This window comes from Triturus cristatus, chromosome 8 (genome assembly GCF_964204655.1).
Source record: "Triturus cristatus chromosome 8, aTriCri1.1, whole genome shotgun sequence".
In the NCBI taxonomy this organism is placed as follows: Eukaryota; Metazoa; Chordata; class Amphibia; order Caudata; family Salamandridae; genus Triturus; species Triturus cristatus.
Window position 1 is genome coordinate 378,294,004 of NC_140591.1, and position 15,430 is coordinate 378,309,433.

The window sequence follows — 15,430 nt, forward strand, 5'->3', positions numbered from 1 at the left end:
GTACTGCCATGCTGACTGGGCAAGTGCACCCACTTGCCAGTCCCTAAAACCTTCCCTTTTTTACATATTAGTCACCCCTATGGTAGGCCCAAGGGCATGGTGCATTGTAGGTAAAAGGTAGGACATGCCCTGGTGTGTGTGGCATGTCCTAATAGTGAATTACAGCCATTTTCGTTTTCACTATTGCAAGGCTACCTGTTCTCCATAGGCCAGAATGGACAGTTTGGTTATTACATTTTATAATCCTAACTGACTCAGGGAACATGGTAGAAATTCAAGTTTAGTATGAGTGAACTCAGAATGATAAAATACATCTTTTAGTGAAGTTAGGTTTAACATTCTGTGTTTGAAAATGCCACTTTTAGAAAGTAGGCATTTTCTTGTCTAACCATCCAAACCATCCAAACCTGCCTCTGCTAGGTTGTGTATTCCTTGTCTGGAGTTTTGAGTGACAGGGCTGGGGGATTCCAGGAGATAGGGTGTGTCAGCCCAGTGGTGAATAGAGAGATCTGCATCTAGATGGGAGGGCGGAGTTGCACCTGGGACCTGAATAGGGCTGGGCCTTCCCTGCACAATGCTGGCTCCACCTCCTGAGGTGTGTCTGATGTTCCTGCCCTGCACTGTGAGAGGAAAGAAGGAGACATGTCAACAAAGTGCTCCAGGACTGACCAGAACTGGTTTGGACTAGGCAAAGGCCTCTCTGCCTTCAAAGAACAAAGGGAAAAGGAGAATAAATATTAGGACCCAGACCCAAGAACTTTAGATCACTTCTGGGAATCAAGACGAACCCTTGCTTAGGAGAAGAACCAGGAAGCTGAAGGAGGAGACTACCCCTGTGCTGTGTGTTTGGCCTGCAGTGGTTGCTTCATTGCCAAAGAGAGGAGAAAAGGACTGAGTGTGCTTTCTATCAACTTGAGGAAGAATCTCCAAGGGCTTGAACTAAAGCTTGCCTCCTGCCTGAAGTCTCAGGGATACAAGACTTCACCAACCAGCTCCCCCCTGGATTCCCTTGCTGGGAACTGAAGTGCCTGCTGTTGTGCTGGGCCTTCTGAGAAACTGCGTGTCGCTGGGAGCGCGATGCAACAACGAGAAGCATGTCGCCACCGCAGCCGCTATCATCGCATCATCGAGGAAGCGAGCTGCCGCTGTCATCATTGCATCGCTGAAGCGTGGCGCATCACCGGAGAAGCGGGACGCTGACACAGAGGTCATCGTCGCATCGCCGGAAAAGCGCGTTGCAGGGCCTGTCGTGGCTCCAAAGATCATCGAGTCGCTGCACAGCCGTCGGGTGTGTTGCATCACACCAACGTTGTCGCATCGCAACCAAGGCACCATTTTGTCGCATCGCACCGGAGAAGAGAATCGCATCGAAGTGCCAGCGTGTCGCATTGAACCGGAGAGCAGTAAGAAACCGACGCATCAACTCCCCACACAGTAAGGAAGCGAGCATCAACTTCCCTGCGCAGCAGTAAGGAACCAACGCATCCACTCCCATGCGTGTAAGGAACCGACGCATCACCTTCCCTGCAACCCTTTTGTTTTCGTTGCGCTACGCATCTAAGGTACATTGAGAGTAAAGTCTTGCATTTACAACTTGAGAGAACTGACCTATTTTATAACATTTAAGAGACTATTTTTGAGTACAGTATTGTGGATTTTTGTCGTCTGGTCTTGTGTTAAGTCTATATAAAAATACTTCTTTTTATAATACAACATGTGTGGTGTCCATTTGTAGTGTTGTCACTGTATTACTGTATGTGTTCACAAATGTTTTACACACTGCCTCTGAGATAAGCCTGCCTGCTCGTGCCAAGCTACCAACGGGGTGAGCAGGGGTTATTTTAGGAGTGTAGCCCCTTACCCTGACTAGACGCAAGGGTCCCTATTTGTCACAGGTACCTACCTATGCCAACTAGAGACCCCCAGATCTAACAATATATATATATATATCCATACAAGCTGTCTCGGTGCTGAGGGGCCACCGACCCTGACAGGGCGGCCTCGGCGCTGCAGGAACGGAGCATCCTGCTTCTGACATTCACAGCACACAAAAAATGCCAAGGCTCGACATCAGAGAAAAAGGCTCTTTTATTCTGACACAGGGCGGCAGATTAAATCATTTTCCAGACGCGTTTCAGCCGATTGGCCTTAATCATTGGAAATTGGGTTGTGATACCAGGTGGTTAAAATTTAAAGGTAGACTACCTTATTGCACTGTAGTCCAAGTATTCCTTCTTTTCCCAACATACACCAAAGGAAAAAAATCACGCCAGTTCAGAGTGCAGTGCAACATAGATGAAAAATACTTTATTTGCTTTAATGCCTGCTTGCTGCAAACTGTTCAACATAAGCGTACTCCCCAGGTGCAATTTGATTCTGCACTGCCACTGTTTGTAAAAGTCCAAAAAAGCCCGGGCCTCCGATGTCATTAAGAGGTGGTGGAATACCCCTCTCAAATCCCTTGCTCGCCTCTTTATATCAGGTAAATCCATCATTTTATCTTTGTGTCAGACGGGCGGGTCATGCCCCAGAAATTAATCCATACAAGCTGTCTCCGTGCTGAAGGGCCACCGACCCTGAAAGGGCGGTCTCGGCGCTGCAGGACGGAGCATCCTCCTTCTGACATTCACAGCACACAAAAAATGCCAAGGCTCGACATCGAGAAAAAGGCTCTTTTATTCTGACACAGGGCGGCAGATTAAATCATTTCCCAGACGCGTTTCAGCCGATTGGCCTTAATCATTGGAAATTGGGTTGTGATACCATGTGGTTAAAATTGAAAGGTAGACTACCTTATTGCATTGTAGTCCAAGTATTCCTTCTTTTCCCAACATGCACCAAAGGAGAAAAATCACGCCAGTTCAGAGTGCAGTGCAACATAGATGAAAAATACTTTCTTTGCTTTAATGCCTGCTTGCTGCAAACTGTTCAACATAAGCGTACTCCCCAGGTGCAATTTGATTCTGCACTGCCACAGTTTGTAAATGTCCAAAAGAGCCCGGGCCTCCGATATCATTAAGAGGTGGTGGAATACCCCTCTCAAATCCCTTGCTCGCCTCTTTATATCAGGTAAATCCATCATTTTATCTTTGTGTCAGGCGGGCGGGTCATGCCCCAGAAATTAATCCATACAAGCTACCTCCGTGCTGAAGGGCCACCGACCCTGACAGGGCGGCCTCGGCGCTGCAGGAACGGAGCATCCTGCTTCTGACATTCACAGCACACAAAAAATGCCAAGGCTCGACATCAGAGAAAAGGGCTCTTTTATTCTGACACAGGGCGGCAGATTAAATCATTTCCCAGACCCGTTTCAGCCGATTGGCCTTAATCATTGGAAATTGGGTTGTGATACCATGTGGTTAAAATTGAAAGGTAGACTACCTTATTGCATTGTAGTCCAAGTATTCCTTCTTTTCCCAACATGCACCAAAGGAGAAAAATCACGCCAGTTCAGAGTGCAGTGCAACATAGATGAAAAATACTTTATTTGCTTTAATGCCTGCTTGCTGCAAACTGTTCAACATAAGCGTACTCCCCAGGTGCAATTTGATTCTGCACTGCCACTGTTTGTAAAAGTCCAAAAAAGCCCGGGCCTCCGATGTCATTAAGAGGTGGTGGAATACCCCTCTCAAATCCCTTGCTCGCCTCTTTATATCAGGTAAATCCATCATTTTATCTTTGTGTCAGGCGGGCGGGTCATGCCCCAGAAATTAATCCATACAAGCTGTCTCCGTGCTGAAGGGCCACCGACCCTGAAAGGGCGGCCTCGGCACTGCAGGATGGAGCATCCTGCTTCTGACATTCACAGCACACAAAAAATGCCAAGGCTCGACATCGAGAAAAAGGCTCTTTTATTCTGACACAGGGCGGCAGATTAAATCATTTCCCAGACGCGTTTCAGCCGATTGGCCTTAATCATTGGAAATTGGGTTGTGATACCATGTGGTTAAAATTTAAAGGTAGACTACCTTATTGCATTGTAGTCCAAGTATTCCTTCTTTTCCCAACATGCACCAAAGGAGAAAAATCACGCCAGTTCAGAGTGCAGTGCAACATAGATGAAAAATACTTTCTTTGCTTTAATGCCTGCTTGCTGCAAACTGTTCAACATAAGCGTACTCCCCAGGTGCAATTTGATTCTGCACTGCCACAGTTTGTAAATGTCCAAAAGAGCCCGGGCCTCCGATATCATTAAGAGGTGGTGGAATACCCCTCTCAAATCCCTTGCTCGCCTCTTTATATCAGGTAAATCCATCATTTTATCTTTGTGTCAGGCGGGCGGGTCATGCCCCAGAAATTAATCCATACAAGCTGTCTCCGTGCTGAAGGGCCACCGACCCTGACAGGGCGGCCTCGGCACTGCAGGAACGGAGCATCCTGCTTCTGACATTCACAGCACACAAAAAATGCCAAGGCTCGACATCAGAGGAAAAGGCTCTTTTATTCTATATATATATATTCTCCTGTGTTGGCTCCCCTTGTCCAAATATTTTGGCGCTTCGTACCCGTGCGGTGTCCTTACGGTCGAGCCAGACCGTTAACGTATCCAACAGTTCCTTCAGAAGAAAGCACAGGGTCGCACTCCACAAAAGTTTGTCATTTAAGACCTTTTATTTCATTTCTTGGCCCATTGTGATAATATGAAAAGCCACAAATCAACGCGTTTCGGTCTTGACCCAAGACCTTGATCACGATAATGCTACCCAAGCAAATCCTCAACATTTGAATACTTTTTCAATGCCAGACATCACTTCCTGTCATGTGATTAGGAGGAGCATTATGGGATTTGTAGTCCTCAATAGAAAATAATTCCGCCTATGTTAAGACATTAGTGAAATAAAGTGTAAACAATTTATACATGTGAGTATTAATTAGAGAATTACAAATCTTAATTTAAAAAACTAATTTTCTTTCAATATTGGTGCATATTATTAATTTAAGGATTGTTCCTTATCGCTCTGTTCTTTTTCCTTTTTCCATTATTACAAAGAGATTTCAAATTCTTTATTTGCATCTATATGCAGAAACTTTGTTGTCTAATTTTAATTTCTTAGTTTTTTATGTTTTTGATGTTTTTAGAAAAACTTTTGAGTTCCTCCAGTGGGGTGTTATTATTATTCATCCTAAGTCTCTCTTTTATACAACTGGTTCATTACTTTTATGGGTTTGCACCAATATAACTGTAATACGGGAAGTCAAAAAACAAATAATGAAATGGAAATTAGCAGTTCTGTTTCAAAAAGTTTTACAATTTTGAGGTCTTAAAGTCATTTCGTTCAGAGGTGGCTATACAATTCCTCACTCTGGTTGAGGCCATTAGGTGTCAATGTCCTGAGTTTGATGGTATATCGAGATTCTTTTCGGAGCAAGATCTTTTCTCTATTGCCACCGCTGATGTTTTATGGAATTGTTTCAATGCCATAAAATTTTAAAAGCTTCCAGTTACTCATGTGGGCTTGTTCCATATGTCTAGCCAGGGCATTTGTTTTGTCCTTGTTTGTTGTTGCCCGTGTATGCTCTAAAATGTGCTTTTTAAGTTCATAAGTAGTGCTTCCCACATATTTTAATTTACATCGGCATTCAATGACATAGATCGTAAATTGACTTTTGCATGAGATAAGTTCTTTAATTTGCGAGTTTTTTCCGTTGGCTAATTTGAAATTCTTTGTTGGTTTAGCGATTTCGCACACTTTGCAATTGTGGTATTTAATAAAACCATTCGTTTTTAGCCATTGAGTACTCTTTTTCCCTTTGTAGTGACTATACACCAATCGATCTTTCAAGTTTCAGGCTCTGCGGTATGTTATCGTCGGATGGTTCCCTATGATTTTGCTCACAGTTTCATCCATTTGTAGGAACTTCCAATTTTTTCTTAGTATTTTGCTTATCTTTTTGGCGTCATTTGAATAATCCATGATCATTCTTATGGGTTCAGGTTTTTCTGATTTGGCCTCGTGTTTGGGTTTTAGACAATCCTCCCTTGATCTTTCATCCGCTCTTTTCCAACATTTTTTGATCATGGTTTTATTGTATTTCCTTTGTTCAAATCTTTTTGCCGTTGCTTGACTCTGATTCTTCCATTCCTCTTCTTCCGTACAAATCCTGCGGATTCTTAGGAATTCCCCATAGGGTATACTTGCAATAAGAGATGAAAACTTGTTGCTTCCAAGGTAGCGTTTGTAGCTGTAGTTTTCCGATGCAATGTTGTTTCAATCTGGCCATTTTTTATGTAGATTTTCGTGTCCAGGAAGATTACCTTCTCCTTGCTTATTTCATAGCTGAATTTGAGTTTTGTCATGCTAGAATTTAGAATCTGGAAATATTCTATAAATTCTACTTTGGCGCCGTCCCAAATTATGAGCAAATCATCTATGAAGCGGTTCCACATTATTATTTTGTTTACATAATGATCATGTTGTGGATGCCAGGCTACTTCTTTTTCCCACCAGCCCATCGCTAAGCAGGCAAAGCTTTAGACTGAAGGAAAATCCCATGGCCGTACCCATGTTTTGGCGGTAGATTTCTTCCCCAAAGACGAAGATATTTTGCTTGAGGCAAATTGATATCAGTTCCAGTATCATCTTGTTGCGATCACTATAATGTATATTTCTTTCTTTTAAAAATGATTCACACGCCTTTATGCCCATTTCATTTTCAATGTTCGTATATAGGGCTATGACATCCATTGTGATAAGATGATAGCTTTCTTGCCAGGGTGTGTTTTGCAGGTTTCTCAATAGATTTGTCGTATCCTTTATATATGAATTTAACTTACATACATATGGTGCTAGAAAGAAGTCAATATAATTGGCTATGGGTTCCAACAAGGTGCCTTTAGTTGATAAAATTGGTCTTCCCGGTGGTCTTTTGGAAACTTTATGTAATTTAGGAACAAAATAAATTGTTGCTGTGATCGGGATTTGAACTGTGAGGTATTTCACTTCATCCTCATCTAACAAGTTGTTCCTGGCCCATGTCATCAGTTTTCTATCCAAGTGTCTTTTTATATCAGCCGTTGGATTCGATTTCAATTTTTCATAATATTCTGCATCTTTCAGTTGACAATGTGCTTCTGTTGCATAGGCACTACGATTCCAAATCACTATATTGCCTCCTTTGTCTGCAATTTTTATTTCAATTTGGTTATCTTCTGTGAGACATGTAAGTGCTTCCCTTTCCGCTTTTGTCAAATTATCCACATATTTTGTTGTTTTCATTTTGTGTATGTCCTGTACTACTGCTTCCTGAAAGATATCGACTTTATTTCCAGGTATCAATTGGGGATAATATTTTGATTTTGGTTTTTTCTCACTCAAACCTGCTCCCATTTGGGTGCAGGCTGTTTGTAAGGAGATATTTTCATCTTCATTCTCAACATTTAGGTTTAGCAGGGTCACAAAACTTTCAGAGTCCTTTGCTTTCAAAGCAGATACTGGTTTTAACATTTTTTTTTCCTTATTCCATGTATTTTGATTTTCCTGAAAGATTTTTGCCAATTTTATTTTTCTGACATATTTGTAGAAATCAATTCTAAGTTGCGCAATATCCATCTGTTGTGCCGGGCAGAAATGTATTCCCCGTTTTAGCAATGAAATTTCAGCATCCGTCATTTTTCTTTGTGATAGATTAACTACTTGTAGTTCGTCTGTGGACTTTATTAAATTTAGTAGTTCTTCCTCTGTCGCATGCTTCTCGTTTGGGCCCCTATCTTTTCTGTTGTTTCATTTACTTCTCTTGTTTCTTCTCTTTGGTTTCTCGGCCTCCAGAATCGTCCTCTTCCCCTGCCTCTGTAACTCTGTTGGCTTGTTCGATTTTGCTCCCATTGTCTCTGTTGGAGTACGAGGCACATATCCCCTAAAAAAGTCAATTTAGCGGGATCTATTGGGACTTCTGATTCTCCGTCACTTGCCTCTGTTGATGTCAATGAGGACAGACTACTTGTGATTCCTATTGCACTTGGAATTTTTTCCTGTTGTTTAAAAACGTCATATTTTCTGGCAAATGTGAAAACGTGTCCCTCTGTATAATCATTTGTATCCCGTATGAATTTGGTTTGTTTCCTTTTTCTTATTGTTTCTTCGTGTTTTTCAATTTGTCCCTCCAAGTCTTCTTTGAACTTTCTCATATCAGGTGTGAGTTTAAGTATTTGTAATTCTTTTTCCGTTTCATACAGCTGTTCTTTAATTTTGTTCAAACTTATTTCAATGTTATTATTTCCCTGCTGAAGAAACCTAATCTAGATGTGACGGATCTGAATAACTTTCGGCCAATTGCTAGGCTGCCCCTTCCGGCGAAAGTCATGGAGGGCATCTTAAACACACAGCTGAGTGCCTTCTTGGGGGCAGGCCAGAGCCTGGATCCATCTCAGCATGGATTCCGAGCGGGGCACAGCACCGAATCTGCACTGATTAAATCAGTAGAGGACGTGAGAACAGTGATGGATGCAGGGGGCAAAGCCGCCTTCATCTTGCTGGATCTGTCCGCGGCCTTTGATACGGTCCACCATAAGATACTTGTGGACCAGCTAAGGGCCAGCGGGATTCAAGGAAAGGCGCTTAAAATCCTGCATGCCTTCCTTTCCAGCAGGACGCAGAAGGTGGCGCTGGGGGACTTCGAATCAGACCCTTTTGTGCTCCCCTGCGGAGTCCCTCAGGGGTCCTCCCTGAGTCCTACTCTTTTTAATGTGTACATCTCGACCTTGGCACCAATTATCAGATCCTTTGGCTTCAACTTAACATCGTACGCAGATGACACTCAGATAGTGGTGTCACTGCTACCAGGGGAAACCGATAGCACAGCAGATAGGTTCAGAGGCTGCATGCGGGAAGTCAGCAACTGGATGGCAGAAAATTGCCTCAAGTTGAATTCAGCTAAAACTGAAGTGTTGCTGTTTGGGTCCAGAGACAACTTCAGGTCCCCACGTTGGTGGCCGGAGGAAATGGGTACCCCCCCATCTCCGGTCCCGAAGGTCAAAAACCTGGGTGTACTGATTGACGACTCACTGTCCTTCAGGCCTCAAATTAATGCGCTTATCTCAGCAACCCACTACGTATTAAAAACCATCCGGAAAGTCCTGCCGTTTCTTGCAGACGAGCACAAGAAGACAGTGGTTACAGGACTGGTGATGTCCCGACTGGACTACTGTAACAGCCTATTGCTGAATGCCCAACAGCGGCTTCTTAATAAACTCCAAATTCTGCAGAACGCAGCAGCCCGCTTGATCACAGGTACACCTAAATTTGCCTCAGTATCATGGGACCTGGTGAAGCTACACTGGCTACCAGTTCGTAAAAGAATCACTTTTAAATCTCTATGCGTAACCTTTAAGGCTCTGAATGGCCTAGGGCCCCACTGTATGACCCGATTTTTCCAATGGCACAGACCGACAAGATCGCTGAGGTCAGCTGAGCAGGGACTGGTAGTTGTCCCCAGAGTCAGGAAAGCTCGTTGGGGGGGGAGGAGCTTTTCCCTGGGTGCAGCAAAGGCATGGAACGCACTGCCGCTGAACCTCAGACAAATGCCGGACCTCCTTTCCTTTAGAAGAGCGTTGAAGACGTGGCTCTTCACACACTAATCCCTCTGCCCATACACACTTCTGCCAATCAGCGCCAGGACACCTCCGGGTAACAGTGCGCTATAAAAATGTGAGAAATAAATAAATAAATAAATGTGTTTTATCAAAATGTTCATTAAACCTAATAATGAGTTTAAGATGAATTCCCCCCATTCTTGGCGTCGTTCATTTGTCGAATCTTGATTACTAGGCATTAGCAGTATTCTCAAACCATGTGGCACTCTCTGCACTTCCACGTATTTTTTCAGTGTAATTAATTCCCACGATTTGTTTATTTCCTTTCTACTCATATTCTCCCACATTCTTAGTTTACTTTTGGTGTCAATTTTCACCCCAGTTGGCTTCGTTTGAATTTCATTCATTGAATCATTACTTGTTTCAAACATTGTGCTCATCATTTCATTTCTTTTCGCTTCCCGTTTTTCCATGGTTTGTTTACGGACTTTTTAATTTAAAAAACGTGCCGTTCCACTTCTTTGCTTCACGTTTAAAACTTGACCGCAAAAGTAAACAAAGGAACAGATTTCCTTTGAAGTATTTCTAAACGTGAAGCAAACAAGTGGAACGGCAATGAAAATAAAGGTAGGATACGATTACCACACTGTGCCAACCAGTTCCTAAACAATGCCATGTTTTTGGATCTTGATCGCCAGCTCCTGAGCAGAGGCTGAGGATGAGCTAATTTGTGTGAAAGGGCTTCGTGGATAACAGGCAGGCAGAGAGACGTGTGTACAAAGAATAGATATTGTTTCAAAATGGATGTCAGGTTTAGGCTAATTTAGCAAGTAAATAGCGTATTTGCATAGGTCATACATCATCCATCCCTGGTTAGTGTGGAGAGGTAAGGGCCAATAATGAAAACATAGTACAAATGCCTAAGCATACTTAGAAAGTTATTATATGAAAATAGTTCAATTGAAGTGTATTAAAAAATGTAATAGGAAAAAGTCAAAAATGTTGGAAAAAATCAATCCAAGAACAAAGTGAATTTCTTACAAGTCTTGGAGATTGCAGTACGGAAGTTCTTCAGCGGCTTGAGATGCGTAATGTTCCAAGAGGCGATTGTTGACATCATGTGAGAAAAACAAAGCGATCCAATTCATATCCTCGAAGGGACAGTCATGTTCCTCGAATGTTGGAGTGGCAATTTGAATTGGCAGGCAATCTGCGATGTTGTCAAAGGTCGCACGTTGCAGGAGATCTTTCGAGGTTGCGCAGAAATCCCATTCTGCCAGGATACCTTTTTGCGTTGCATCCGCCATTGCTTCACTGCACGAACAATCAAGTTCATGGTTTTCAAGATACTCCATTTCCTGCTGGATATCAGGAGTGTTTGCTGGGATGTTGGCAAGGCATAGATCCATTCACCAGTTGGGCAAGTTTTGCAATAACAAGATGATTGAACGCAGATTGTATATTTGTAAATACATGTCATGTTGTAACTGGCTCCGATAATAGATAGAGATAGGCAGCCGAAAAGTTGTTCCATTTTTTCACGGTATTGATGAAGCTTCGTGTAGCGGTGTATTCTGTCGGACATGCTTGTAATCACAGGGAGCGCAGCCATTTTTAACTAGCTAAAATAGTAGTAGGATGGCCGCAAACAGAGTGAGAATTATGGGCACTGTTGCTGTTATTCCAGAGATGATCGAATGAATGAAGTCTGGTATTAGACTAAAAACAGTTTGAAAGCCTGTGAGAAGGCCGGAGGAGACAGTGTTAAAAAAGTGTGCCAGACCTTAAACGTCAGATGTGTTGAAAATTGTGTAACAATTCACAAAGTGTAATGGGAGGTTCGTATTTAAAAGCGAGTATATTTTACTTGAAGTTTGTGCTATCTGCAGTCGATAAATTACTGTTGGAGAAGTGAGGGGCACTTCTGTTTGAAACAAAAGCGCTTTCAGTTTGCTCCGTTTAATAACATCTGTTTTCAAAGTAGGTATTGAAGGCCAAGTTGAACTTTGGGAGATACTTTGTGTGGGTGGGAATAGAGATTGCCAGAGGAAGTTATCCGGTTTGAAACAGTAAGGACATACGGTATGCCAGCTCACATTGTGTAGCAGTCCATGTTATTAAGAAGCAGATAGCTGCCGTTAGAAAGCTGTGTGAATGTTGGTCTGTTAGTCGGAGTTGGCGTGCTTTTAAGAAAGCACGCAAGATTGGGGGCTGTAAGCTTAGAAGCATCGTGCAGTTGGACATTCTTTCATAGTAATGAATGACTGCCATTGTGGTCCCACTTGTTACCTGTGAGAAAAACGTTGGTATCTTCTTTAAGACAGCGATATGTAAATGGGAGAAACCACTGCTCGTAAATAAACGCGCTAGCTTATATAATCACATCCAACATGACAAACTCCATGTACACCTAGCAGACACAATGACACTACGTACTGTGGGAACTGTGGCTAGCCATGTACACAAACCAAACATAGCAACTCTGCCACACTATGCAGAATGCGGAAGGAGATGGGAGCAAAGTATGTGCAAAGATGGCAAGTGATTCTCGATTATAAAAGTATACAATGCAAAGTGTTGAGGGGATGTGCCAGACAGACTTGAGTATGCAGAGCACAGACATGTACATGTCAACATACACTGATGGTCTATTGAGTGAAGTGGACAGTGGACGCAACCATGTACAGTCAGTAGGGAAGATTACGAAAACATAGCGCGTACGTGCCCCCTTCCTCCCCCCCAAATCTTTAGCGTAATGGGCTGGCTTGGCGTACGCAAGGCTAGCCTGAATAAAAGGCACGTTTCTCTGGGCGTGGTTCTCTTCCGGAATGGCGAACATGTCTGTGAGGTCTGCGCAGCTGACACCACCACGAGGCTGACGCCGTGAGCAAAGGTTACTGTGGGAATAATGCTCTCAGCCTGCTGGTACCCAGAAACCGTCATGGCCGATGCTAGGCACATATGCCCCACAGTTCACCATTCGACACTGCCGTATGGGAAAGAGGGCCCACCATGTGCCAGCGGAAGCTTTTGGGACGAGGTCTGCGAGCTGGGAAGGCTCCTGAGATCAACGCTAGTTACCGCGACACAGGCAGACAGCGCCTAGCCTGAGGCCCAGCACTGTGGAGTGATCTGTACACTACTAACACAGTAGTCCAACAGGTACCAACAGTGGAACGGTGTCTTGATCCCACAATGGATGATGTTAGAACTGCATCTGAGAGTGCAGATGAAGGTACTCCTTTCAACCAGCTGCAACCAACTGTAGGTCCCAACAGTGGAACGGTTTCTTGATCCCACAATGGACGATGTTAGAACTACATCTGAGAGTGGAGATGAAGGTACTCCCTTCGACCAGGTGCAAGCAACTCTAGGTCCCAACAGTGGAACGGTGTCTTGATCCCAGAATGGACGATGTCCGATATTACCTGCTGCTTGGTTTTCACAGAACTTCCTCAGTTGAGGTGCATCAGACTCTGTGCTTCCGTAGCTAAGTGCTGCACATGATCATTGGGCTTAGCTGACTGCAGTCGCTGGAGTACACCGCGGTACAGCAGGTCCGAACAGTGGAACGGGGTCTTGATCCCAGAATGGACGATGTTAGACCTGCATCTGAGAGTGCAGATGAAGTTACTCCCTTCAACCAGGTGTAACCAGTTCTAGGTCCCAACAGTGGAACGGTGTCTTGATCCCAGAATGGACGATGTCCGATATTACCTGCTGCTTGTTGGTTTTCACAGAAGTCCCTCCGTTGATGTGCATCAGACTCTGTGCTTCCGTAGCTAACTGCTGCACATGATTATTGGGCTTGGTGACTGCAGCCGGTGGAGTACACCGTGGTACAGCAGGTCGGAACAGTGAAACGGGGTCTTGATTCAGTGATTGAGTATGTCAGAATTTAAAGTTTGTGATGATTGAGTGTACCCCCTCCGATCAGGTGCAACCAACTCTGCGCTTCCGAATCCAACGGCACGTGGCCGTGAGGCGTTAATGACCACTGCCTCTGGCCTACACTGCGGTCAGCAGGGCTTACAATTCAGATCGAGTGGTGATTGTTTAATTACCGAATCCAGTAGGCAACTAACCACAACGTCTATTGAAATATACACAATAACCTTTTAGTATACTTACTTGAAGTAGTTTTTTAAGATGACCTATAGGTCTAGTACAATGACCAAATTCGTCTTGGTAGTTGTTGGAATTGGCCCTTTTTGCAGGGTCATCCCTAAACTTCTTGCCTTCCTCCTGTATTTTTTCTGACCTGTTGTTGGCTGTTTTATGACTCTGGGCACTTTACCACTGCTGATCAGTGCTAAAGTTCATATGCTCTCCCTATTGTAAATTATTGTAAGAATTAGTGATTCCATGATTGGTTGGTTTGGTTTACCTGTCAGACCCTGGTACAGTGCACCAGGAGTGCCCAGGGCTTGTATATCCAAATACTGCTGGTGGGCTTGCAGCACTGGTTGTGCCACCCACAAAAGCAGCCTGTAAACATGTGTCTAAGGTCTTCCATTGCAGAGCCTGCGTGCAGTCTAGTACTGTCATGCTGACTGGGCAAGTGCACCCACTTGCCAGTCCCTAAACCTTCTTCATATCAGACACCCCTATGGTAGGCCGATTAAACGGTGCATTGTAAGTATAAGGTAGGACATGCCCTGGTGTGTGTGGCATGTCCTAATAGTGAATCACAGCCATTTTCGTTTTTCACTATTGCAAGGCTACCTGTTCTCCATAGGCCAGAATGGGCAGTTTGGTTATTACATTTTATAATCCTAACTGACTCAGAGAACATGGTAGAAATTCGAATTTAGTATGCCTGAACTCAGGATGATAAAATACATCTTTTAGTGAAGTTGGTTTTAACATTCTGTGTTTGAAAATGCCACTTTTAGAAAGTAGGCATTTTCTTGTCTAACCATTCAAACCTGCCTCTGCTAGGCTGTGTGTATTCCTTTGTCTGGAGTTACAGGGCTGGGGAATTCCAGGAGACAGGGTGTGGTGTTCCAGTGGTGAATAGAGACATCTGCATCCAGATGGGTGGGAGAAGTTGCACCTGGGACCTGAATAGGGCTGTGCCTGCCTTCCACAATGCTGGCCCCCCCTCCTGGGGAGCGGCTGATGTCTCTGCCCTGCACAGTGAATGAAGAGAAGGAATCCTGTGAACAAAGTGCTCCAGAGCTGTACTTGCCTTTCACAATGCTGGCTCCACCTCCTGTGGGGCGTTTAATGTTTCTGCCCTGCACTGTGAAAGGAAAGGAGAAGTCTGGTAAACAGAGTGCTCAGGAACTGGTTTGGACTGGGCAAAGGCCCCTCTGCCTTCAGAGGACAAAGGATTTCTGGGTATAAATATTGGGACCCTGATCCCAAGAATTTAGATCACTTTGGGAAAACAATAAGAACCTCTGCTGAGGGAGGAACCAGAAGAAGCTGAGGAGGAAACTATCCCTGAACCTGGGGGATTGGCCTGCAGTGGTTGCCTTACTGCCAAAGAGAGGAGAAAGGAACTTTGTGTGTACTTTTGCTCAACTTGTGAAGGATCTCCAAGGGTTTGGAAAAGAGCTTGCCTCCTGCTGAAGTCTCAGGAACAACAGACTTCACCCCCCAGCTCCCCAGAGTTCTTTGGAAGTGCCTGCTGCTGTTGTTGAGCCTTCTGATGGACTGCGTGTCGCAAGGAGCTGGAAGCGCGACTGAAGAAGGAGAAGTGTGCCGCAGTCGGAGCTGTTGTCATCGCATCTCGTAAAGTGTGTCGCCGCTGCAGCATCGCATCGAGCGGAAGCGTCTCGCATCATCCAGGAAGTGTCTCGCAAGGCCGAAGAAGCGTGTCGCCATCGCAGCCATCGTAGCTGACGCATTGCACCGCATCAAGAGAAGAGTCTTGCATCGAGGAAGAAGTGTGTC